The 26723-nt window shown below is 38.6% G+C and overlaps 1 protein-coding gene across 3 annotated transcripts in view; it reads left to right on the top strand.

Moving 5' to 3' along the window:
• Positions 1-26723, top strand: part of WASF3 (WASP family member 3) — a 70825-nt gene that overhangs the window by 7762 nt on the left and 36340 nt on the right. For all 3 annotated transcript variants that reach the window (XM_032680511.1, XM_032680507.1, XM_032680508.1), the window contains exon 2: positions 12152-12242. The gene's annotated coding sequence lies outside the window, so the exon portion shown is untranslated. The remainder of the gene's footprint in view (positions 1-12151; positions 12243-26723) is intronic.

Genomic DNA, 26723 nt, shown 5'->3' with positions numbered 1-26723 from the left:
AACTGGGGAGAATTTCAGAACTTCTGTTGTTGTAGATGTTTTAAGTGGACTAAACATTTTACATTATTCAGTAAATTGGTCCAGTTACCATTTCTGTGAGTTATTAATGAAGGACAAAGTCAAATATTGTAGCATATCGGACCTTTTTCTTAAAATTGTGGCTTTCTGAAATGTACAGAAATAAGTCTTATGAAGTATATAGTCCAGTTTATATGTTTCTGTTACTTGTCTTGTCTTTTAATCTGAAACTATTGAGGCAGCAGTGAAATAACTACCTTTGTTGGGGAGGTAGTATTGCTGCCTGTGACAACAGCAGCTGAAACCCCAAATCCGTCGCTTTCTGTCTCTGTCCTATGTTTTGAGATGAAGCTGTTAATGCTCTTTGTGTGCTACTTCCTCATTTGCATTTTCTGTTCCACTTCCTCCTGCTGCAAACTCTCTCTAGTGCATTTCTTCTGAAGTCTTCTTTTACTTCCCTTTGAAACTGTCTTCTATATCCTAGTATTCCCTGTAAAAAAGAAAAACATTGTGATGAATTTCTGCTTCATGCCATTTCTAGTAAAACCCACGGATGCCTTTTTTTTTGAGAGTGAAATACTTGAAGGTGTAAAAAAACCAAACCACAACAGAAACCCTTCCTACTGCCACATCCATCCTTGAAGAAATCTAAAATGGAGGGAAGTAGATGCAACACATGAAGTGTAAATCCTTGCCAAATGTAAATCCTTCCTCTCTTAACTGAGTGAACTGCTTACTATCAAATTTCTTGAAGCCACAGAATGTTATTTTTGGCAGGAACATCAGAAAGAGTATTCTTTCTTTTAAACAGTTGTTGTTTGGAAAATAAGCATATGTTTGGCATCATCATAGATTTCTAAAAGAGGAAAAAGTGGTTTTATTTTCAAAACTTATAGTAGAACTGTATTTTCAACTGAATCAAATGTTAAATGCTTCTGGAATCTTAAATACAGTAATGTGTCCGTACAGTTGGTTCTGAAGGTTGAAACAACAAGCACAGTTAGCCCTGAAGCTGCTAAATGCTTATCAAAGCTTGACAAAAGTTTCCCTCAGCCAAGTTAGCTGAGGAAGTTAGAGACGCTCATAAGGAGCCTATAATAATTAAGTTTTGTAAAGCTAAATTAAATGTTGAGGTTCAGGTATATAAAAAAATACGGATTCATTTTATACTTATGGTAATGGTGATGTTCACTGGAAGATCTGTGGCTGTAATTGGTGGTTTGAATATCTTGTTCATCTTGGTGGAATTATGGCTGTTAATGCCTTTGAATATGAAGCATTAGAAAATATATTAAATTATGTTTTGTTAACCTAAGGGATGCCAGTTTAAACAGTGAACAGCTTTGATTTGTTGGTCGAAGATAACTTTCTTTGTTGCCTGATCGCAGAACAATAAACATGGCATAGAACAGTCACAGTTACTCAAAGAAGTTGGTCTAGGTTCGTGCTTCAGGGATAGGCTAAAAAAGGAGAAAAATCATGTGCTTTAGCACTGAGTGGGAAACATTAGGGAGATTTAACTGTGAGGGTAGGAAGTATGGGTGTTGAATCTAGGGGAATAAAACCAGTGAATTTAATTGAGAGTTACTGGAAGTTGTTATATTCTCTTTAAGATGTTCAACCTGATATTTTAGAACTAAAATATGGAGGAAACTGTCAAACAAAAGCCTGTCTGAAACACACAGCTTGAAGGACAAGTGTTCTTTTGTCAGAAGTGTACTTTTGAGCTTTCTAAATCCATTTTGAACAAAATACTGAAATAAATGTAACTGTAGGAAGATAAGACTGTAGGAATAATTGAATTCCACTGTGGGTTACTTAATTTGCATTATATCAGTAGTGTTCCATAAAATATGCCTTACATACCTTTTTTTTTGCTTATTTCTACAGGTGTATAGTGAAGTGTTAATCCTCTTTTCTTTTTCAAAGCATACAGAGCTTGCTGATTTAAATCAGATTTCCTATTGGGTATTTAAAGAAGTATAAACTTGGCCAAAGTGAGAAGCTTGAGCAATATGTTTTTCTGCAGGCTTGAAACAGCTTTTGGTGATTCTGAGTATAAAAGAACATGACCTATGGAACAGCTGCCCATAAATAGTAGTTTTGGTGCAGAACATAGTTATTTACATGTTAACCTGGAAACAGGCCACTCCTAAATAAACGCCTCTCCCAAGGGCAAAGCATCTCTGTACTATTGTTATACTTGAAAATGAGGTAGTTGTGGAAAATATAGGATCTTAAAAGGGTTGGGGGCAATAACCTCTTTAAAAAAAAGGTGATTCCCATGGTAATCTGCAGCAAGAGTTTCTAAAATAAGAAAGCCAGTATGTGTCTATGCTGTGCTGAAAGAAAAATTATATTATTTGGGATCAGGCAATAGTTTTCAGTGCTATCTCATAAAGGAGACTTTGAAAAGAAAACCGCAAACACCAACAAAAACAATCCCCAAAACAAACATGGTTCCACGCCATTTTGGATGATCTGTTTTAGTTCATTGAACTTGATGCAGAATTTGCCAGGGATTTCATAACCTGTAACAACCTGAATGGTCAGCTCAGATTATTGTGGTGCTTCTACCACCTCACCACTTGTTGGTCTTAGAGGTCATGTCTGAAGAGTTAGAGGAGGATTTCAAACCAAGGTCACATGTAGTAGAAGAGTAAAGGCATGAAGTTCTTAATCTGGTGTGGCTTTGCTTGTAAGCCCCCACACATCTGCAGTGCATGTGCTGGTGTACTGTGAGCAAAAGCTGAAGGCACTGAATATGAGAAGTTCTCAAACTTTTAACTGAACCTCTCTTTTTGGTTATATTTTATTCTTCTACTGCTCTTTTGCCATCCCCAAGCAGCTGTTAAGCGAAGAGGGAAAGAGGAAGCCATGTGTCACAGCTGTGCAGCCCTGCCCTCTGGGAGGTGGAGCTGGTGCCACAAAGCGTTGTGTGGCTTCTGCTTTTTTAATATGGAGGTGGGAAGAGGTGGATTTGAAGCTGTCCCGGGTTCCCTGGTGTCCCGGGTTCCCTGGTGTCCCGGGTTCCCTGGTGTCCCGGGTTCCCTGGTGTCCCGGGTTCCCTGGTGTCCCTTCTCTTTCTTCCCAACCTGGAGCAAAGTGGTCAGTAACAGCCAAAATACCTGGTTGCTTCCGTTTCCAAGTGTAAGCTGCACATTGCTTTGGAGCTGTCAGCTGCTGCCTGAGCACACATGGTGCCTTGGGACGTGGCATGCCTCCTTTCCTGTGGTACATTCTGTGCCTCCACTCTTGCCTACACAGGGTTAAAGAGAATAGCTGTTGCTCTTCAAATGAAAAAAAACCCTGCAATTTTTTGGCAGCCCTTGCCTTTCAGCAATCAAATGCCACTATTTCAAAACATTTAATTTTATTTTTTTCCCCCCAAAGTCAAGTTACTTTGCATCTTACATGATGTAAATCTTTAATTATTGGAAATCTAAATTATTTGTAGTTTTTGAAATGTAGAGGAAGGCAAAGGGAGCAGGACTTGACAATATAATTGAAATGGGTATTTTCTGGTTGTCGGAAGACTGAAGAAGGGATGCAGGCAAGAAACCAGTACAGAGTAGAACCATATACCTTCAATCACATTATTATGGACAGTCAGGAGAGATCTGAGATATATATTGTATGTATGTATTAAGTAATTTAGGTTTTCTTAGACTTTGTGGTCAGATCATGATCTTTGTTATTGTTTCAAAATCTCTTAATGGAAATTACTTTGTAAGATGCTACACTTATGGCAGCTGACTGCCTCTTCTCCCTTCCCCCAGCAGAAAGTACTGAACATGGCTGTGAAAGTCATAGTGAAATAATCTGAAAAACAGGATTTGTTGAATTTGAGAATATTTAGTGGGAATAGGCAAATCAATTCTCTTCAGTTAATATCAACTGCTTGGTGTTGAATCTGATGGTAAAGAAGTAGATAACCTGGACGGGTTACATGATTAGGATAATGATGTTGATACTTTTCATTACCCATATTAAATAGTGTTTTAAAATTCCCTTTTATGAAAACAGGTCTTAATTAAAACCATAAAAATCTAATGGTAACAGCAGATATGATGATTTTAAGCCATTTCAACCTTCTTTTCAAAAGAAGGAGTGGACTTTATTTCACGTACTTTTGGATTTCTGTGATTTGTTTGATGTTCTTAAACTGCTAAGCTCCTCTACATTGAGCGAGATTTGAGGTCACAGATCCATACAAAACTGCTTTAGTTTAACTGGCTTATAAGTAAAAACGTTAATAACAAAAAAGACCCAGAAGAAACAAACAAAACCGCCTGTCTCATCTGACCTTTTAAAAATAGGAGGAGAGTGAGAAAAAAATAACCTTGAGAAAGTGGGATAAACTTGAACGATGTAGTTAATACTAAAGTATGCCAGTCTCTTTCAAGAGCAGCTTTCCAACTGGGTTGTAAAATGGAATAATTAAATACATAAGTTTCACCTGTTGCAATGCTGTAATTTCTCTCCCTCCCTTCTTATCCTCCTTATTTCTTTATCTACTAGTGTCCTTAATTGAACCCTGTAGGTCATCTCTAAGGAGTCACTAACTATTTAACTCCCTTGGGTTTTAATTTTATAAATGGTGACTCTTTAATCTTTATGATACTTACATCTGTCTAAAAACAATTGATATGCTTTCTGAGACTTTCAAATTGAAGGAAACCCCACACTGTTCACAAATATCTTCCAGTTTGTGTCCTACTGGTAAAATATACTGGTTTAATGTATATGGAGATATCTGTATCTATAGATACAAAAGGCTTTATAAATAGTGAGAGCTAAACTGCAGTATTAATTACCTAAGTATGTATATATGAGAGAGAGCTGTTTATAAGAATAGAATTTTATTTGAAAGGGATCTATGGTGTTTGCCTAGTCCAACTTCCTGACCACTTCAGGGCTGACTGAAAGTTAAAGCATGTTATTAAGAGCATTGGTCAGACTGCCTCTCAAATGCTGATAAGTTTAGGGAATTGAAGCCTGTTCCAATGTTCGATCATCCCCTCAGTAAAGAAATACTTTCTACTATCCAGTCAGAACTTCCCCTGCTGCAGCTTTAAGTAATTCCCAGGTATCCATCCTGTGACTAGATCTCAGGGAGAAGAGCTCAGCACCTCACTCTCCGCATCCCCTCCTCAGGAAGCTGTGGAGAGCAATGAGGTTTCCCCTCAGGCTGTGTTTCTTCAAACTAGACAAACCCCAAATCCTCAGTCACTCCTCACAGGACTTTCCTACCAGCCCTTTCTCCAGCTTTGTTGCCCTCCTTTGGACACATTCAAGGACCTTCACAACCTTCTTAAATTGTGGGGCCCAGAACTGCACACAGTGGTCAAAGTGAGTCCATACCAGCATTGAATACAGCAGGACAGTCCCCTCTTTTTCCTGGCTGATGATGCTGTTTGATGCACCCTGGGGTAGGATTTTCCCTCCTGGCTGCCAGAGCTCACTGCTGGCTGACTTGCATTGAGCTGCTGCCCACCAGCACCCCCTGATCCCCTCTCTTTGCAGGGCTGCTCTCCAGCCACTCCTTTCCTGGTGTCTGGCATTACTCTGTCCTGGGCGCAGAATCCAGTATTTGGACTTGTAAATTTTATCCCATTTATTATAGCCCAATGTTCCAATATATGTAGATCCCTCTTCAAAGCTCCCTGTTCCTCAAGAAAACCAGAAGCACCTCCCAGTTTGGTATCACCAGCAAACTCACTAATGGTGCGCTCAACTCCCACATCCAGATTGTTGATAAGTTTATTGAACAGGACTGGCCCTAAAATTGAGCCCTGAGAAGCAACACTGGGGACCAGTTGCCAGACGGACGTAGCCCTATTCACTGTAACCCTTTGAGCTTTGCCTTTCAGCCAGTTCGTCACCCAGTGCATCGTGAACCCGTTCATCCTGCAGTTGGGCAACTTGTCCAGAAGGATGCTGCAAGGATACTGACTTAGTATCTTACTAAAAATCCAGAAAAAGTCCGTCCACTGCCTTCCCTTCATCCACTAGGTGTGTGACTTTATCAGAAGAGGTTGTCAAATTATTAGTGTAGTGGAAGTGGAAGGTGTCCCTGCCCATGGCAAGGGGGTTGGAACTAGATTATCACTGAAGTTCCTTCCAACCTAAGACATTATATAGTTGTATGAAAAAAAGCACTGAATACCATTGTTTTTAATTCACTCCTTTTAGTCACATGACTATCTTCAACAAATATTAGTCCAGTGTTTTCTTTAGACCTCCTCTTGCTATTCACGTACTTTAAAAAGCCTTTTAAGGGATCATAGTGCAATTGGACATGTCTATCTCATATTGGCCTTATTAGCCACCAGAGTGCTTGTAACAAATGTGGATAGAGCCTTTCCCAAATCTTCGTTCGCGAAGCCCAGCCATGATGATGATGATGATAAGGGATCATAAAGCATTTCACAAAGGAAGCAAGCTTCATATCTCAGATGGGGTTTTGAACAAAGGACGTGGCCTCCCTGGAGGACATAATTACAGGGAAGGTGAAATTTTTTCCATGTGCTCAGCTCTATACCACAAAGCATTGTTCTGTCTGCTAGGGTGAAGGATGTGCCTTCTATTCTCAAACATTAAATCTGAATGCTCTTACACTTTTTTATTTCTCTTTCAACACCAAGCTATAGGGGAATTAGCCATAGAGTGATGTGAGTGGTTGCTTTCAGCTAGATCCAGATGTAAAAATATGCCTTGCCCCTAAATGGGGTGTGGTAGAGAGAGCAGCTGCTTACTTGATCCAACCTGTGACTATCTGCATAATTCTGATTTGACGGAATTGAAGCTGGCTGTCAGCTATTGCAGTGCTGAGTTGTTTAGTATGACCTTGTTGCTGCCTCCTTCTCTCTTGCACTTTACTTTATAGATGTGATATTTTTTCCCCTTTTTAAAAATTATGTCAATTCTGTTTAATTTGCCTTTTGTTCTTAGACATTCTGAAGCCTACTAGGTTTCATTTATCCGTCTTAATAGTTAGGTGTTTCGTTTTAGTGGTTTGTATGTGTACATGTGATATTTTTGACTAACACTTTTCAGTAGGGTTCTGTGTCCTGTACTTCCCTAATTCTGCCACTTCTCTCTAATGTCATGACACAGTAGGGTACAAACTGGGTGACCCTCTACTATTTATAGAGAAGTATTAGCTAAAGAAAATCTTAAGTTTTGTTCAGGACAAGGTGAGATCTGCTTTTTGCTTTGAATGTTGACTGTTAACTATCTGACAATATTTTTCTGTTGCTCATATCACCATATTCAGTCTCAGTAAAGCATTTAACTTGAAAGCCTTTACCTCTGTCTTTCCCATCATCTAGCCTTGGACTAATCCCTTTAATGAGCCCTCACAGGTTATCTGTCTGAGGTACTTATGTAAAGCATGTCTAGGTGTTCATGCTTTTTAGCATTGTCTGCTAACCACAATAAATGAGGTTGAATGAAAATAGAATTTAAGGGACCTTTTTTTTTAAGAAACATGTTCTTAAATCCTTGTAACTGAAAAACTGTGCTATATAATGCTGGGTGGGTAACAAAATTACAGAGCCTCAATCAGCTGAGGATGACCTATTTTTAGTGTTGTTACATCAAAATGGGGATCCACTTGAGTAAAGGCTTCAGTATTGCTTTATGTAAAGCATTAGGGAGATATCTCTGGACACTGGGAGTGGAGCTGGGAGGGAGCTCTTTGCCATTGTGTAAAGATGTAGACCCCAAACAAAAGTGCAGGACTATACTGGGAGAAGGAGCAAGCTGGTAGTACAGAAGACTTGTACAGTGAGATTAGGTTTGTTACCTGTGAAGATTTAAACTTGGTAAATGGTGCCAACAAACCTTTTCAAGTGTTTGAAAACATTTTAATACTGACATCCCATCTGAAATTTGTTCCTTCTCAAAACTATTGGACATTTTTCTTTGCTGGTGATGGGAGAACCCTTTCTTTTTTGGATCAAAGATGAGAACTACTTCCTGTCTGTTGTGGTTGGTACTAGTAATCTGTGGTGTAATCTTTGGCTTAACTTGCAGTAAAGAGTCACTGTTGATCATTAAGAAGAGAGTGTAGTTCTGGGCAAGCCTCTTGCTGTTGAGGTACTGAAGAGGAGATAGGTGTGGGGGCTGGTCAATGCTTCTTATTAGCCAAGAATGTGTGATAAACCAGTGCTGTCCGGCTGGCTCATAGGCTTGACAGGCTGTATTTTGTAGATTGTAAAATCTCTGAAGATCAAATGTTTAACTTCAGATAAATTCCACAAGATGTTTAGGATTTTTCGAGCCTGCAGTTTAGATGGATCTCCTCTGCCCAGTACTGAAGGACTGCTATACTCAGTCAAGCAGTGAATATTTGTACCATAATCCAGTGAGTGAAAAGGAATAAAAGATACCAGGTAAAGCCTTCCCAAATCTTCGTTCGCGAAGCCCAGCCATGACTCCACACAGGTCAGTTATTTTTAGTTTATCTACCTGTGCTTGAAAGAAAAATTTCAAGAGCTTCAATGTATTTGGAAGGAATCAGTGATAAAGGACACACTGGGTACTGTGACAGAGTCTAACCATCAAAGTGCTTCTCAAAAAGAAGCTGAGTATGAAACCATCCCTTGAGGTCTTGTCAGGGGGCAGATTGCTCTCCACACTCAAGTACAGTGTATGTCCCAACTAATTCTACATTTCTGGATGTTTGTGGAGACTCAGAGTTCAGGCTAGACAACAGCAAGTGAATCTTAAATTAAAGACCGCTGGAAAACATAAGCTGCTGTGTCTTTATGCTGCCCCTGTTCTGTGCCCAAATTTAAGAGTGGGATCGGGATGAAGCCTAGTTTAAAAATAAGAAATGTTTGAGTTGTCTGGATCAATCTCATGAAAACTGCTTATGATGGACCACTGAGAGGCCCTTAGTTCTAAGTAATGGATTGTATGGCTCTTCACAGAAAAGCTCCCCATCCCACTGTAGAAGCACTTAAGACCAAGTGGCACCTAACTGCTAATTGATACGTGGTTTTACTCTTGGAAAACTTCAGAACCTGTCAGGGTTTTCCAAATGTCTGTTGCAGAGTTACAGTAGCTTCCAAGATTGCTTCATGCTTTTAAGATTGAATTCACACAGGAAGTTAACAAGGCAAACCAGTACTGAAGATTTAAATCGCTTCCTTTTTTGTGTGTATACACTGGTAAAGCAGTTACTTAAATTCAAACTGCAGTAGTAAGCTTTGGATCTCCATATATGACAACATGTTTTAAAACCCTCCCCCCACCCCAGAAAGCAGACTTTAAAATAAAATCCTTTTTTCACCATTTTGATGATGACCTGCCATTTGGATACTTTTAATCCTCAATCTGTGTAAAAGTTATGTCTTGCATTAAATCCTTTCTGGTTTTTTTTCCCCTGTGGATTTTTGAAGTAATCCTCTGTGTACCATATAACTTGTTCTTCAGATTGCTTATCTACAATCTCTTCATTTCTAGGAGTCCTGTTTAGAAAGCTTTAAAATGTTCATTGATTTTAAACAAAATTCAGCTGGATATAAATTTCTGATCAGAATTTTGTGTTACACATTTGGCATCTATATATTCTTATCCCATTGAAACTTTCTGTTTAGTACTTTCTGTAATTTAGTCAGTGAATGAGTCAAATGGGGCACTTGGCAGAGGAGTCAGTGATGTACTCGGTAATGAGTAAGAATCTTTTTATAATGGCTTTCATTGGGGGTTTTTTTTCCCTCTTGAGGGTTTTGTGGGAAGAAGGAGTCTGTTCAAAAGGGAGTGTGCGTATTTTTGTAATTGTGGCAGTGGATAGATATTGCTGGACTGTTAGTGGTGTACCAAAATATATTTTCCTTTCTGTATCTCATGTTGCGAACATTTGACACATTTTTTTTTTGTCATAACTATGTGCCTTAAATGTAGAACACATAGTGAGAGAGTCCAACATTTCTTCTTTGGCTCACCCTGGGTCTTTTTCAATGTTCTACTTGAAAAGAAAAAAAAACAACCAAAAAAATCTGATTTAAAAAAAAAAATCTAAAACTGCTTAACATTGGCTATGCCTTGATGTCTTTATTTAACCATGTAAGGATATGTAGCAACCCCTAGAATATATGTCAGAATAGTTGATTTGCTTTCATTTCACTGTGAAAGCTGAGTCTCATCCTCACTTTTGGGTGGTAATTCTCAGCTCCCTTCTTATCCCTGCATAGGTCACACATATTGTTGACTCGAGTGAGGAGTTCTTTTATCACAGGATGGATTCAGTGATCCTGTTTGTGTAGTGCAGCACTGCAAATGGTGTGTTGATGTAACTGGTGGCAGTGGTAAACTGCAGTGTGCACACAGGGTCGTGTAGCTGATGTGTGCAACTGAGAACTTTGTAAGGTGCTTTTACTGCTGAGGCTAATATAATGTTTAAGTACATTCTCAGTCACCCTGATAGTACTAGAGGGTTTAAGTTCTATATAAAGTTTCGGTTACCTTGTCCTACAAGTGTTCTATGATGTCTGTTCTGTAGTGTTTTTAATCTAGTGCTAATAGCTCTAAAGCAGATTTGCTGTTTTCTGAACCACAGGTATATCACTGTTGGTTGAGGTCACAGAATCATAGAACGGACTGGGTTGGATGAGACCTTTAAAGAACATCTAGACCTTTAAAGAACATCTAGTTCCAACTAGATGCTGTGGGCAGGAACACCTTGCACTAGGCCAGGCTGCTCAAAGCCCCATCCAGCCTGGCCTTGAACACTTCCATAACTTCTCTTGGCAACCTGTTCCAGTGTCTCACCATTCTCACAGTGGAGAATTATCTCATATGTAATCTAAACTTACTCTCTTTCAGTTCAAAGCCATTCCCCCTTGTCCTATCGCTATGTGCCCTTGCAAAAACTCCTTCTCTAGCTTCCTTGTTGACCTCCTTTAGTGACTAGAAGGTGCTATGAGGTCTCCCCAGAGCCTTCTCTTCTCCGGGCTCCCATCTTCATAGGAGAGGTGCTCCAGCCCCTCTTATAATTGTTGTGACCCTTCTGGAATCCCTTCATTAGGTGCATGTAAGTTCATAGGATCCTGTCTGATGTAAATGTAGTTGGGATTGTGAAGCTGTGTTTGGAAGCACTTTTTCCCCTTATAGTACACCTATCCTGGTAATGAGAATGAGAATTACTTACATGTACATGAGTCTTTTATAATGTGTAGCTTCAGAACAGTTCTTTCTCTAAGCACATAAACGTTTAAGTGAGGATCGAGATCTTGGCCAACTGGTAGATTTTGTTAGCAAGTTAATTAGAGGGCAATATTATATCTGGAATAGGTGGTTATTGCACCAGTGCTTACTGGAATTGAGTTTTTGGGTACCATGATGCTAAAGCTCTAATATTTTGCTTTTTTAGATGCTTTGGCTTTCTTATAAATCTTGTTTTATAATTGTATTCTTCAAAATTTTTTTCTCTTGTAAATTTTAATTGTCTAAAATATTTAAGCACGTTCATCAAGAAATGCATAGCAGAAGCCTTTAAAAATATGGCTGTAGTATTAGTCTCCTATGAGCAAGTGATCTAGTTTAAAGATTGCTTTTGTGCAGTTCTTTTAGAAAGGGCATTTATATCTTAACCACAAAAAACTTTTATTCATACACTAAATTTTTATAAATTAATGTTAATCTATAATTCAGAGTATTCTCTTGATGCTAGGAACTGTAATAGTTTTATGGAAACCTCTCAATACTTAATTTTTGCAAGAGATTCTCATTGCTTTTTTAGTCTGTTTATTTTAGTGGGTTTGTGTTTAGTTATATTTAATTTGCTGTGAAATATCTCAGAGGGACTCAAACCTGCTGTTTTATTGTGCTTTACTATAGACCATTATCTCATTTTTCCATCCCCACAGTCTTCAAGTGGGTAAATGTTACCTCTGCTGCAGATGTTTCCAGTTATAAAATAACACAAGCTATTTTCTTACCTTGAAAAAAATTAAGCTGTAACACAAAATGTTTAGCACAAAACAGTTAAAATTTTCTGTTATACTCATGCATGTTTTACTAAGTTTTTTTATCTGATCACTGAACTGAAATCCATTTTTAATGCATACCTTTTATTATTCTATTACTGGAAGACTAAGTTAAAATTTGTCTTTGTTTGCAGAGAAAGCCACCTGAGTGGGCTAGCAAGTTACAGAACACTGTCTCCTAAAACGTGTAAACAGTGAAGATATTCTGTGTATTCCTTTTTAATGGTAGTTGTTCAAGAGAGCTCTTACTGAACATTTCTTGTCACTTCATTTGTGTTTGTGTGAATCTATTACAAATAGCTTTGAAGACTGTGATAAGTCCCTTGAACTGAAGACCATGATGAATTTTGGAAACTGTTCAGAAGGTTTTGAGTTAGCCTTGGGAAGGAGGTCTATGTTTTTGTGATGTTGAACATGTGCTGTATTAGGCCCTGAAACAAATGTCAAAAGCATTGCTAGGTCAGGAGACTAGTAGCAGTTAAATACTAATCTTATTGTGTAGAAAATAGAAATAAATTTACTTTATTCATGGTTGTTCATGAGATACTGGATTTACAAATTTGCATCTGTTAATTACTTTTACCCTGTATAATCTGTACTTTGTTGATGTATTGTCTAAGAGATTTAAACTAAATCTGCTGAGGTTAAATATTTGTTTGCCTCAAAGTGCAACGGATAATAAAAGATTTATATTTATTGATATTAAACTAGCTTTGTGGGGAAATATCCCCCTCCCGCAATCTGTCTCAGCTGCCACACTCAACACCGTAGACTTTCAGGTGAGGAATATCTGTTGTGTTGGTCACCATGTGACGTAAGATGTGGGACACGCTGGGAGGTGCTAATGAAGGACTGCTGCCAAAGTGCAGACAATTTTGTTAGAATAAGTAAAGCTGATAAGCATGTATATATATATATATATATTCTGGGGGCTGCAGCGTGTTGGCTTCTGCAGTGGGAAAGAGAAACGTTTTGAGCAATGGAAGAAACTGGAGACCAGGTTTGTTGTTCTTACTTCTATGAGGGTGAGGTTAAAACTAATATTAGCTACTTGTAGGAGAGACTGATTTTTTTCCTGCATTGCACACTGCAGTGCTGCCTTTGGCAGAAACCACTGCCAGCCTTGCTTCAAGGTCTGTGAATAACAGCAAAGTGTGCAGCAGTGCTTTAGGATACTGTTGGCTTTGCCTGGAGAGCTGAGTCTGTCTGTAACCCTGGCTATGATCCTTTGCCACACTTTGTCCCCTGAGCTGAAGTTTGCGTATGCTTATCTTAATTTTGAGTTCTGATTATATACTTGATATTCAAGTGCTTATCAGCATATATGTTCTGAAAGACATTGCATTTCAAGTTGCAAAAAGGAAGAATTCTGGAAAATGCATGCATTCACAGTGTCAAGTAGTAAACTTTCCTTGGAGGAATGAAGGGATCAGTAAGCAATATGGTTGGTGCACACAGAAATGTGAAAGTTATGGCAACAGCCTTTGAAGAAAAAGAATGTAAAAACCTCCGTTCTTTCCCCCTTTACCCCTCTTGCATTCCCCATTAAACGGTGAGGTAACTTGATGGTTATATATTGAAATGTTTGGAAAAAAGATCACTCGCTGTAAATTTCAAAAGTGGAGAAAGTGTATCAGGGAAAGTAGTCTGCAAAAAAGTTGGTAAACCAGATATAAAGACCGAAAATATGCCTCACTACTAGGTTATTAGATTAACATATTGCTTATTATTTAATGAAGCAGTGAATGTTTCAGCACTGTTATATTTCAGTTGCATTTCATGCTGCATGGAAACATCATTGCTTTTGTTCGTGGGAATCTGTAGAAATTAGTTATTACAGGAATAAGAACCTAGATTTTGGAATATTTTACCTAGGTTATATTTATTCAAAAAACTTCAAAAATTGTTTTGAGATATTTGCTGTTTATACTCAGTGTAGTATTATCAAATATTTTCTGTTTCTTTGTGCAGGTTAAGCACAACTTTCATGTGGAGTTTAATTGAAGTGTCTAGCATTTAACAGTCGGAAATTTAATGTAACTCAAGGGTATTTAAAGACAATGTTGAACATACTTGAAAATAATCAGCGTTTGATTTTTTTTTAAAGAAATATTGAAACCTAATTTTAGTAAACAAATTCTAATTTTGATTGAACATCGATCATTCATGTATCACAGGCATTTTAATTGGACATACAATATGGAAACTCTACCTGATCAATAAAATGGGAAACTTAAAATAACAGTTGATTTGTACAGAAATGTAGTATTTTTTCTTTTTAAATTTCTGCTTCAAAGAATTTCACTTACAAGTCATAATTAAAAATTTAAATGGCTTAATTCACCTGTTCAGTATGCGTAGTAAGGCATTTTAATTTTAAATTAAGTTACTAATTTCGTCGCTTGGATTGTAATTGTGCCTTATCTTTTCACGCTTTTCTGAATTTCCTACTGTGTTTTGCTAATATAAATGGCCCCCAAATATTAAAGTTGCTTAAAATACTATATTAAATGTTTGTGAAAGCTTCTGATTGCTTAACATGCCATCCTGCATGAGTAGCATGCACTGGCTTTTCTAAACTTCCATTATAAACCTACAATACTACTGTATAAAAGTGTCTTTCACAAAGAAAGAGTGTGTAGTCAGGTTTTCAAGTAGGGCTTGAAAACAGACCCTGATGCTTATCAGCCCTAATAATCAATTCACTGGACTGCTGGAAGAATTCTTTTGTCATCGCATGCAAGCAATTCTAAGAATACACCTTTATAGTTAGTTTGGCAAATAAAAATGTTACACATTCAGTTACGTGTTTTGTAGAAAATGTTAAAATTGTTTCTGATTACTGTGTGGATAAGACTGTTCCAGTCTTTAGAAATACTTTTAATGGAAAAGCAACTTAAGTATTTTTAGTCAGGGTTAAACAAAATTTACCTGCAAAGACTTCTGCCCGTGCTATCTGACTCTTCAGTTATGTAATCTGTATCCTGTAACCTTTGTGGCTGGTAAATCAGAGAGTGATTTAGAAACTTAAATTCTTGATTTAAAACAAGCTATTAGAAAAAGTTTCTTAGGAATTTTCTTCAGAAGACTATAGTCTCCATTTCTGTGAAGGAAAGAAGCTTTCTGGAGTATGGGAGAGTGAGTGTGAAAAGTAGGTTGGGCAGGACGGAGAAATAATCTCTGGAGAATGGTGAAAGGTTTTTGGACTACTTGGCCAGCCAAAAGCTGAAGATCACTAGTCACATAACAGTGGATGGGGGGGCGTAGTAGGACAATTTTCCATATGGTCTCCTGGGGAGAAAAAAAAGACTATGAGAGAAGAGAAAATATCTTGGAATTCTTGCATTACAAATGGTAAAGCCAAATAACTGCTTTGGGGAGAAACTGACTAAAAACATCACAGATTCAGATCTTGAGGTGCAAGCATTTTCTATGTGCTTGTTTTCTGATTGATTCTGATACTACATGAGGCTGAATGTTTGGGCTTAACTTTTGCCTGTCTTAGGTGAAATCCCATTCAGTAGGCACTTACTCTAGGTTTTGGACTGGACTGCATGGAGTCGAGGGGCTTTATATTTTAAATTGCAGCCTGGCAAAATAGGTTTGATGTTACTAAGCTTCTTCTTTTGTGTATTAAAACTGGCATGTGTTCTGTGAGAGCCTTAGCACTCTCATCATGTTTTCAAGAGAGTCTTATGAGCACATATATAAATATTCTTTGTTATCACTGTCTGAGTCTGGGAAATTCAGTACTACTTCATTACTGCAAATAAATGCAGTCATTGGCCTGTTCTCTGAACTTTTTCTATGATTGGCATCATAATAATTTCCTTTCGGAATTATGCAGCTAGTGTTTAGGGATCTGTGTTAAGATGAGGCTTAAATCTTGGTTGCCTGTGCAATGATTAACTAAATCAGTTTCTAAATTTAACTGATGTAGTTAAATTTCTTCTTGAACTCTGTGTAGATTAGTCTCTAATGGCTTGATTTTTTTTTATACATGCAGTTTGTAGTCTCTGTCGATTACACTGACTATTTTGGAGTGTAGTTAAGAGCAATATAAGTATTGATAGGTTTGTTACGTAAGTTAGTGGAGTGTGTAGAAGATCCACGAAATCATAGATGACTTCAAATGACAGCCTTTGAGAGTTGGAGTCAGTGCATTTGTGCCTATTGTTACCCTATCAGATCACAAAAGCTCTGGTCTCAGATGCAGTCCTACCGGTCTTGCTCGCTTTGATGCGGTTCTCAAATAGTCTCAGGAAAGGTGCCAACAGCCACAGTATTGCCCCCTGGAGCCTCACCACAGACTTGGCAGTAGCAGCCATCTTTTTGCTCAGCAGCCAGCTGGTTACAGCTGTAGTTAAGAAATCTGTTCCTCTTGGATTGCGGGACCTCATCAGCTCAATGGGTTTTAAACTAATAATTGCATTTTACAGGAAAAGATTTTTATTGCTGGTATAACAGCGACAGCAGTGCTGGGAGGGAGGCAAGTTTATAGTAGGTTCACTTCAGAATTCTGCATCTTTCTCTGTTTAAAGAAAAACAAAAGCATCATGGACATTCCAGGATTTAATTTTTTCCCCATTGTTTTCACTTCAATATGTTCAGGTTCAAAATCTACTTACTAATGTTAAGAATGAACATCTAGGAAATTGTTTTGTTCAAAGCAATTTAATGATAGGGAAAGTACGGAAAGTATTTTGGCCCAGTGTGCTAAATATATAGAAGCAATCTCAGGGCAAAGTTCAGTTTAACCATTGTGGAATTGGACTGGGAAAAATAATCGGTTGTGGTTTTTAATTTGTAAAGAGATGCTGTAATTAGTTTCAAGCTGCTTTCTTTAAGTTCAAAAGAGTGATCATCAGGATCTAGATCGTGAGGCCACACCTGGAGTACTGTGTCCAGTTCTGGGCCCCTCAGTTCAGGAAGGATATTGAGGTGCTGGAGCAGGTCCAGAGAAGAGCAGTGAGGCTGGTGAAGGGACTTGAGCACAAGTCCTATGAGGAGAGGCTGAGGGAGCTGGGGTTGTTCAGCCTGGAGAAGAGGAGGCTCAGGAGAGACCTCATCACTCCCTACAACTACCTGAAAGGAGGCTTTAGCCAGGTGGGGGTTGGTCTCTTCTCCCAGGCAACTATCAGCAAGATGAGGGCATGGTCTTAAGCTGTGCCAGGGGAGGTTTAGGTTAGATATTAGGAAGAAGTTCTTTACAGAAAGAGTAATCAGGCACTGGAATGGGCTGCCCAGGGAAGTGGTGGATTCTCTGTCCCTGGAGGTTTTTAAGACTGGATGTGGCACTTACATGGTCTAGCAACCACGGCGGCAGTGGATCAGGGGTTGGACTTAATGATCTCAGAGGTCTCTTCCAACCCGGCTGATTCTATGATTCTATGATTCTTTAAATTCAGGAACAAAATAAAAGCATATTTTATCAACAGTCATTGCAGTCATATACCTTTACTTGTAAATAAAACACCAGCTTTTAAAACTTCTTCATTTTTTATGCACGGTTTGTATATTTCACAGGAGGGGTCAGGTTGGAAGGACCACAGTGGGTCATCTTGTCCAACCTCTTTGCTCAAGGAGGGCCATTCTAGAGCACATGGCAAAGGATTGTGTCCGGATGATTCTTCAATATCTCCAGTGTGGGAGACTCCACAACCTCTCTGGGAAATCTGTTCCAGTGCCCGGTCACTCACACAGTAAAGAAGTTCTTCCTTGTATTTAGGTGGAACTTCTGTGTGTGACTTTCTCTTTGTTGACTCTTGTCCTGTTACTTGGCACGACCAGGAAGAGCCTTTAGGATTAAACATTAAATTATCTAGTTGCAGCTACAACACAGCCTCAGCTATGCATTAAAACAGTTTAACAAGAGTTATTAATGACTCCTTATACTTAAAAATAAAGCAGTGAGTCTTTACGGATGGCTTCCTTATCTGTAGCATCAGCATTTAGGTAGCCAGATGCGTTTTCCCTATTATTTGGGGAGAAGCTGCAGTTAGTTTTGAGGGCTTGTAAAAAGAGTTGATGTGTTATGGGGCCTATTGGAGGAGTTCTCATATTCAAATAAGAACACAGCCTTTGAACAAGATATATTACCCTGACAGTGGGAGGGGAGTTTGGAATGTCTCGGGGGAGTGGATAGGGAAGGGGGCAGAAGCAACTACCCTGTCCCATTCTTTTAGTTACTGGACTCTTTTTTCTGAGAGTAAGAAAGTCTTTAGAATCTGTCTATGACTAATAAACATTTCTAATAATAAAAAAAAGAAAGAAATGTTTTGTACCCTGTTGGGGTTGACAGAGAACCACCCCTGCTCTCAAGCTTCACCGGGCTCCATTCCCCCTGTGCCTCATCCCACAGGTCCCCTCTCTCTCTAGGAGAAAAAATCTCTGCTCTTTCCCCCTCTAGGAGGGAAGTCACAGCAGCTCCTCTCTCTTGGAGAGGAATCCCTCCAAACTTTTTCTCAGGGTTGGAGATAAATCTTTCTTCAACGCTACAATCACGTCGGGGTCACCAGATGTCGTTGTTAAAGTCGGAACGGCCAAAGTGACACAGATATCAGACGTAGTCCAGTAAGGTGATCAGGAAGCTGTTTATTGCTCTCCAGTGTTTCTTTTATACTCTTTGTACGCTATCATGCCACAACACAATTGGTCAAAATTCTCAAGCATAAAACACAGTACATATTTTCATTGGAGACACAGAAGACACTGTGCTTATTGTCATTGGTGACCTGAGGACACTGCACACTGTCATTGGTGATATTATGCACATTTTGATTGGTGACCTTTGATCTGGGCTGTTTGTTCCCTCGGCATTACAGTAAATATTTCCTTAGAGTTGTTTACATTCCTTGTCACTAAATGCCAGGCTGCTGTCAGGTTCTCTGTCAACCCCGACAGTACCCAATAGGGCTTTTGGGCAAATGTTTCAATGTAAAACTGCAGTGGAGAAAGGGTAGTTGGAAGCATTAGTTTATTGCTCTCCTCTTAGTTACCAATGCCTCCAACTCTTGCTGGACCAGCTGGCTACTTGTAAAGTAATAGACATTGCCAGAACTGAAGTGTGGAGAGCAGAGTCAGAGTTAGTAGAGGAAAGCAGCTGTAGGATGTGGGAAGGACACAAGTCTTCCTTGCTGTATTGGCAACTGGAGTAGAGAGTGGTGTGCTAGAGGTGAAAGAGCAGATGAAGCACTGTCAGTAGGTCTCCTGTAAAGGAAGAAAATGACCTGTGTCTCTAAAATGTGGACAGGGCATCTTCTCAATGTAAAACTGAGCAACTTCTCTTCAGGTGTTTGGCTAATTTTGGTAGTTGGGTGTTTCTCTGCAATTAAGAAATATGAATTTGATCAGTTTAACATGTAATCTACTTGCATACTATTTTATGATTGCTGATTAAAGTAATGGTAAACAAGTAAAGAAATGTTCTGTTCTCTGTGAATAGTGAGAATTAAGATTTTTTTTTTTAGATCCAAAAAATATAGAGAATGGTTCCTTAAATTTTTTTATGGTTTGTCCTTGATTCCATCTTACTCTCCTGCAAAAGAAGAAAGGGATCTTTGCAATTTATGAGGAGGAAAGGGCCTGCTTTTCTTGATGGCACTTTTCATCAGATGGGTGACTTGTTGTTCCTGAGATGAGAATACCAGTTTTTGTATATGTCTTCCCACCACTCTCCTATTTCAGAGTACTGTATATTTATAGAGCATATATATATTTAATATTTCATGCTTTTAAAATAAATTTGACCTTAAATATTTATGGGTATATGCTGCTTTTTTCTTTTTGTAAACAAACCACAGAAATCAATGTATACCAGGTTAGCATTTGCTAAAAGCATATTTTTCAGGAAGAGATGGAAATGATGGAGCCATAAACTACTTATGTGTCTAACAAGGTAAGCAGAATCTGTAATGCATTCACGGGATGTTGTAGTAAAGTCCTTGGGACATGACAGATGCCTCTCTGAGCCTGAGGAATAAATATATAAGAAATATCTGTTTTCTTCTACTCAGTGAATTTTTTGTTGACCTTCTCAGAGTTTGCTGGGACTTCTACATGATTTTGGGAAATGTGGCAGCAAAAGGTGACAGAAAACTGCAAGAGCTCTGAGCTCTTTGGTGTCATAGGTTTGTGTTCCTACCAGTAAGATGGACTAGGACTGGAGGGCATGACTTTATGAGGAGCAGCTGGACATACTAGGTTTAAGCTTGGAGGAGGTACTGAGGGGTGACCTTACTGCTGTCTACAGCTTCCTTGTGAGGGAGGTGCTGATCTTTTCTGTGTCTGGTGTCCAGTGACAGGATGCAAGGAAATGACGTAAAGCTGCATCAGGGGAAATTCAGAATGGATATTTGGAAAAAGTTCTTCACTGGGAGTGGTGGTCAAGCACTTGGAACAAGTTCCACAGGGAAGTGGCTGTGACCCCAAGCATTTCAAAGTTCAAGAAGCATTTGGACAACTCTTAAGTATCTGGTTTAACTTTTGGTTTGCCCTGTGTGAAGTTAGGAGTTGGATTTGGCTATCCTCATAGGTCTCTTCCAACTCAGGATATTGTATGACTAGACTAAAATTCTTTTAATATGACAATATTGATGCCATTTCTTGTAGGAAGCAGTTTAATTACATTTTCAGCTCTTGTTATCTAGTCACTTGTGTTTAACTTGCTGTTCACCTACACAGCTAAATATTGTAATTGGTGTTTTGCATGCCTCTGTCATGTTTTGGTATGAAGTGGGAGTTTAGCTTGAATTGCTTTGTTGTTATTTTTTTCTTTGTGCTGAAGCAGATTGAGTGCTCTCACTATCACTTGTGTGCTCTCAGATATAACAGCAGTAATTCCATAAACTGCTTTGACTTCTTTCTTCTGGATTTTCTGCTGACTTCCAGTCTGATTCCAGCACTAGAACCAGCTCAGGCAGGAGTAGCAGCAATAATAGCACAAATGTTGAAACAGGGAATAGGGGAAGGAATCCATTTAATTAAATCAAGGAGTGGCTGGCTTACAGCTGTCTTAAAAAGCACAACTTCAGGTGGAGCAGATCGTAAGGCAATGACTGGGGTTTGTGTCTGAGACGGAAACATAACTCATCTTGTGGTTGAAGCATTTCTTGCTAAGTATTGATGTGATCTAGGTCCGACTTCTGATCTTTCTACAGGCCTTGTGTGCTGGTCACCATCATCAAGTGGCTTTGTGCCTCTCAGCCCTATTAATGAGAATGCTATTTCTTGCCTTTCTCAAGTTTGGAGAGTAAATTTAATGTCTAGGTGTACATATATTGTAGGAGCACAGGTGTTAGGTAACCTTACTGTAATAAGCTTTCTGATGCTACTTGGCAGTTACAGCCTTGCTAGGTTTAGGCAGTCTGTTCCTCTTTCAGTGGGTGTTAGCTGGCTGTATTGCCAGGAATTTGGTACGTGTTTGACTGCCAGCTAGTGAGGAAGATGAAATCTTTCCGCAAGTGTTGGGTGGCTGAGTGCATTATGGGGAGGGAGAGGACCAGTGAAACTAAGACTCTTATACATAGCGTGGTTTTATTCCCTCCTTTCCCATGGAGCCATCACTGGTAAATATTGGAGGGAGCCATAACTAAAAAATACTGTGTGACAGGTTTTCAGCCTTAGATGATAGGGGTTTTTTTAAGCAGTATTTGCCTCTTTTCTTCCACCTTGTCCTCATAAAATTAAAACCAATACAAACCTGTTCTTTTTCAGTCTTTACGTAGTGAATTCAAACACGCTGAAACAACAGGCATTTTAGGATGCATTATGCTATAGGTTTGGCTTGGATCCGGGATTATATTTATGATGCAGATTCTCCAGATGTGGAATATATGAACTCTTTTCCTTTCTGAGGAGTCTAAAACCGAAAGGTTCTCTCTAGGAGCATATATGGTGGTGTTCAGCATCTGATGGGCCATGAGACTGGGAGAACGCTAGTTTGGAACAAATATTCCTGCTTCCCTATGAAAAAAACTGTATACAAGATGGACACAGGATCATCATCATGAGCTATTCTGCTCTGCAGGTGTCTGCTCCTGTTGTACCACACAACTTGCTAATGCAGTCATAGTTACTGTTTTCCTGACTCATTTTGAAGTCTTTGAACATCTCCAGGGGTTCACAAGTGAAAAACCTCTGATGGATGGTGCTGCTCTTTCCTGTGGACTCCATATGTTTTGATCAATTGTGCTTTTATTATATGTAATACTATTTTCCTCCCGACTCACACTTGGCATTCACCCTCACTTGGCATTGACTAAAAGAGGAGAGGAGAGTTATAGACATAGGTATAAATCAATATGATGCTTTCAAACGTTCAGTGTTAGGTTCTGAAATTTCATAGACTTGAAAAGCTAAGTTTACGTTTTCAAGATGTATATACATGTATGTCTTGAAGAAAAACAGAAAGCCTTGGTTTACAAAAGGTTCCGCAGAGGATATTTAAATGCACGTATTTAAAATGCTGGAATGAAGCAGACTTTAAAAATTATTTAGTATTGTCATTGGTAACCTCTGCATCCCCAAGTCATCTCAGCTAAGATTTGATGATTTTAGCTAGGAGAAGAAGTTGCTTAAGCCTCTTTTTAGTGATTTTTTTTTTTTTTTTTAATGCATGGTAAGAATGCTTTTTTCCTTGAAGCTGGTTTCTGGAGCACTTCTGCCTGGCCAGCTCCATGGAGATGTGTTGATACAATGCCAAATTTCATGGAACACAACTTTCCAGCCTTCAAGTCTTGAAAGGGGATTTTTACAGAAGACTAACTGCTGAATTCTGTCTGAGACTCGCTATGGTTTTATAGTAGCTTATTTGTCTCACAATGGGAGTTACTGTATGTGTAACAAGGAAATCTCTTTAATGCTGCAAATAAGGTTTTGTAAGCCAATGTTACTGTATCAAAGCATGTTACTTGTACTACTACTGGACGTTGATTTTAGCTTTATTTAACACCCCCACCCCCCCAAAAAAATGCCCAATGAAACAACAAAAATGCCTGAACCCAACCAAAACCAAACCAAACAAAAATACAAACAAGCAAAAAAACCAAAAAAGCCCAGCCCAAAACAATACCAAAACTCTAAAACAAAACAATGGCAAAAAGACCAGTCTAAGACCAGACTTGTATGCTGAATTATTAGGAAGTTAATGGTGGGCAGAATTTTGTTATCTGAATTTGTGTTGCTAGTAAGAAAGAGAATCTGTCACAAAAGAGACAGAAACACCAAGAGAAGGTTATGTTTTTTATTTGGGGAGATGTAGCTGCTTACAGTCTGATTGTACTCATATATTAGTAATATGTATATCAAGTGTGTTCAGATTTATTTGATTTATTTTTTTACTGCAGTTTCATTTCTATTGGATTCTGTTCTTGGTGAAAGGTATAAATGGATAACTGCCCATGTAAGTTAGTTTTAAAAAAATGTCTTCAGTATTGATAAGGCCAGGAAAAGGAGTATGATCCATCTTGATTTGTGCTGGACCCTACTTGTTATGTGCTCATGATTCAGTTGTTGGGGTATAGGGAACTCCTATACTTCTGGTAACTGAATGTTCTGCTGTGCCATCTCTAACTGCTGCTATTTTATTTTATGAACTGAAAAGTAACACACTGCTAATTTCTCATGCATCAAACAGGAATGGTTTCTGTGATTTACTTGAAGATCTTAACTGTGTGGAATACAGCAAGGAAGATTACCTGGAAGAGGGAAATAGCATCTTAGTGCTCAGGTTACCATGCGCAGGCAGATACATGTAGGAAAGCTGTGAAATGCATCTGCCACCCTGGGAAAACCTCTGACCAGAGCTTGTCCCTCCTTAGGCCCCAGAGCAGAATAACCACAACATGAAAAATTGCATTAATGGGGGGGTGGGGGTGGGGGGGTGGAAGGGGGAGGCTTAATAGGGCTGTTTGTGCTTTCTGATGACTTTTTCTGTGGTGGTTTGGTTTTATGTGTTGTTTTTCTTTTACTTTTTAAATTTTTACTGCTCTCTTGAGCGTTGCTCTCTGTCACTCGGAGTATCTTTCTTGATTTGTACATCAATCCTTGATTGCATGGCACTCAGTTCTGTAGCTGTGGTAGCTACCAAAAGATGGATTTCGTGGGAACAGATGGTGCACTTGGCTCAGAATGAAAATAGTTGGGAATTTTTAATGTTGATTCACAAAATATTTAGTTCCATTTTTCCATAAAATCACCCAAAATAAATCTGTTTTTCCCCCATATAGACAAGTTGCCATTTCCAGATTTCTGATATATAAGGGGAGCAAAGTGTTGGTGGTAGTGTCATAACTAGGAAAATTTGGGAAATCCTGTTTTCTGCTGAAATTTCATGGTGTGGGCGTGAAGCTTTACCTTGAGGAAATCTAGGGATGTTGCTTTATTTTGTAATAACTTAAGTCTTTATGGGCTGTCCATGTGTTTCCTGACACATGCCAGGAAATTTCTGCTGTTGCTGTGTGGTTGTTTAGGTGGACATTGAAGTTGCTCGACTGCAAGGTATTTTAAGGATTGTGGTACAGTGTGATAGCCTGATAAAGCATCATTGCAGTTGTTTCCCAGTGGGAAAGTCTCTCCTGCCTGGTGAGGAGTGGAGGAGGCATGTTAGGAGTTAAGGTGGGGAAAGATTGATGTTGAATTGTCATGATACGAAGTCCTTTTCCTTTGCTGTTTGACCTACGTTATTGCTCTCTATAAAATCTGTATAAACTGTGCATGTATGTGCCTACATAAAATATATGTACATGAACTGTACTTGTGTGTATATACATGTATGATATCTGGAGGATTTCTTGTGTGGAAAAGAAGCATAAGAAAACCTGACACTACCTGAAAACGTTTTAGATTTTGGATTAACTGAACTATGTGAATCTTAACACTTCCCTGTGACATTTTAGATTACCTGCTATGGAGTAAAAGAGTTTTAAGAACAGATTAATTTTTCTATCTGAAAAATGCTGTTCTAAAAGGATTTTAATGGTAAATATTAGATATGGGAAATAGGGAACACTGTGTTGCCATAAAATGGATATTATTGGACACGAAGGGGATCCTTTATCCCTTTTGTACTTTCCCCTCCAATTTAGGGTTAATTGAAGTTCTGAGAAACAAATTACTGAATTTCCTTCTGGTTTAACTTGAGGTCATTTGAGGATCTGAATGGCATATTTTCCCTGCAGGAGGGCTCCTGAGACCTTACCAGGTGTCCTTTGTCACATGGACTGTGACCCAGACAGTTATTTCGAGCACTTTAAATCCAGTAAGGCTCTGTTAAATGGGATCAATGTAAGTCAGCAAGCCTAGCTGCAACTTAGATTTTCTTTATATAATCAAGGCATTTGCTTCTGGTAATACTTACGGTTTGTGAAGGAAGAAGGCTGGGACAAATACAGTTTAAATGGTCTTCAGGAGCTCTTGTGCCTTACTGTAGTTTAAAATGTTAAGAAAAAGCTTGTTTATAGTTGCAGACTTTCAGTATTCTGTTGTGAGTTGTTCCAGCATTGTCTAAAGTAGTGTAAAGAATTATATGGTAATGATTCTTGTGTTACAGATTTTTTCCATTTCTGTAGTGTAGATAAAATGTGACTTTCCATAAAATGTAACTTTCCATAACCAAACTAAACTCTTAGAAAACTGTGCATCAAATAGCCCAAAACATATTTAAAGCAAGCACTGCAAGATGTTTCATGCCATCATTCAAGAGACTGTATTGAAAGAGTCACGCTTAAAATAGTTTCTCAGTGGTTTATTGTAAATTGGGAAATGAAAAGCCACTTTTTGCCTTCTTATTTTAATTGTCAAATGGATGAAGAAGGGATTTGTGTTTGTAATGTTGCATTTTGGACTGCAGTCCAAAAATCCTGGAATGGGTGGGTGGTGAACAAGAAAGAAATTTCCTTCAGGTGAGAAATGTCCTGGTATGGTTGATTGTTAATTAAGTAACAGTGCTTATTAAATAGCCGTTCTCTTTTTTTCTTTTTCTAATTATTATTTTTTTATTTATTGCCCTGTGGTCTTACTGTGTTAGAATACTTCTGGGTTTTGACATAGTGGCTTGTAGACATTTTCTCAATTCTCTGGGCTGCTGAGTTTTGCTGTGGAGAGTGAGAACTGTGTGGCTCTGTCTACATAAGAAACTCTGCTCACATCTGATTAAGATCCAAGCCTGTTTCCAGATGACATCTGGAAACATTTTGACCTGCTAGTGGAGGGCTAATTAGCTTGGTGTTATAACTAGCTCTCTGCTGCTTGGTGATTTTGTTCCTTTTGACTTCATCTGGTTTATACTTCTCACTGAATGTTACCATTTAGGGTACTAAAGTTCAAAACAAAATTAGATTTTACAATTTGCTGCTTTTCCGGTCAATGTTTCAGTACTTCTAAAATTTCATATATGTAATCATTGGTTATTCAAAGTACAAAGAGTTGAATAATTCAGCAGCTGTATGGTTTGCACATGTCAAGATGATACAAAGGAGGGGGATGATCAATCTAAGTCTTTTTTCCTGTGCTGTAGGACAAAGCACTGCTTCTTCCTCTGCTTCTTCCTCTTAACTCCGTGACGAGTTTCTTCTAGCTCTGGCTGAGTGCTTCTTTTCAAGAGGTGGCATTTCTAGAGGGTAAATGTTACTTGCGAGGTAGACTGTACGCTGCATTAAGGTATTTATATTTTCATTTCTTTCAACTGCTTAAAAAACAAAGGCTGCC

This window comes from Chiroxiphia lanceolata, chromosome 2, assembly GCF_009829145.1.
Source record: "Chiroxiphia lanceolata isolate bChiLan1 chromosome 2, bChiLan1.pri, whole genome shotgun sequence".
NCBI lineage: Eukaryota > Metazoa > Chordata > Aves > Passeriformes > Pipridae > Chiroxiphia > Chiroxiphia lanceolata.
This window is presented reverse-complemented; position numbering and strand designations above follow the sequence as displayed.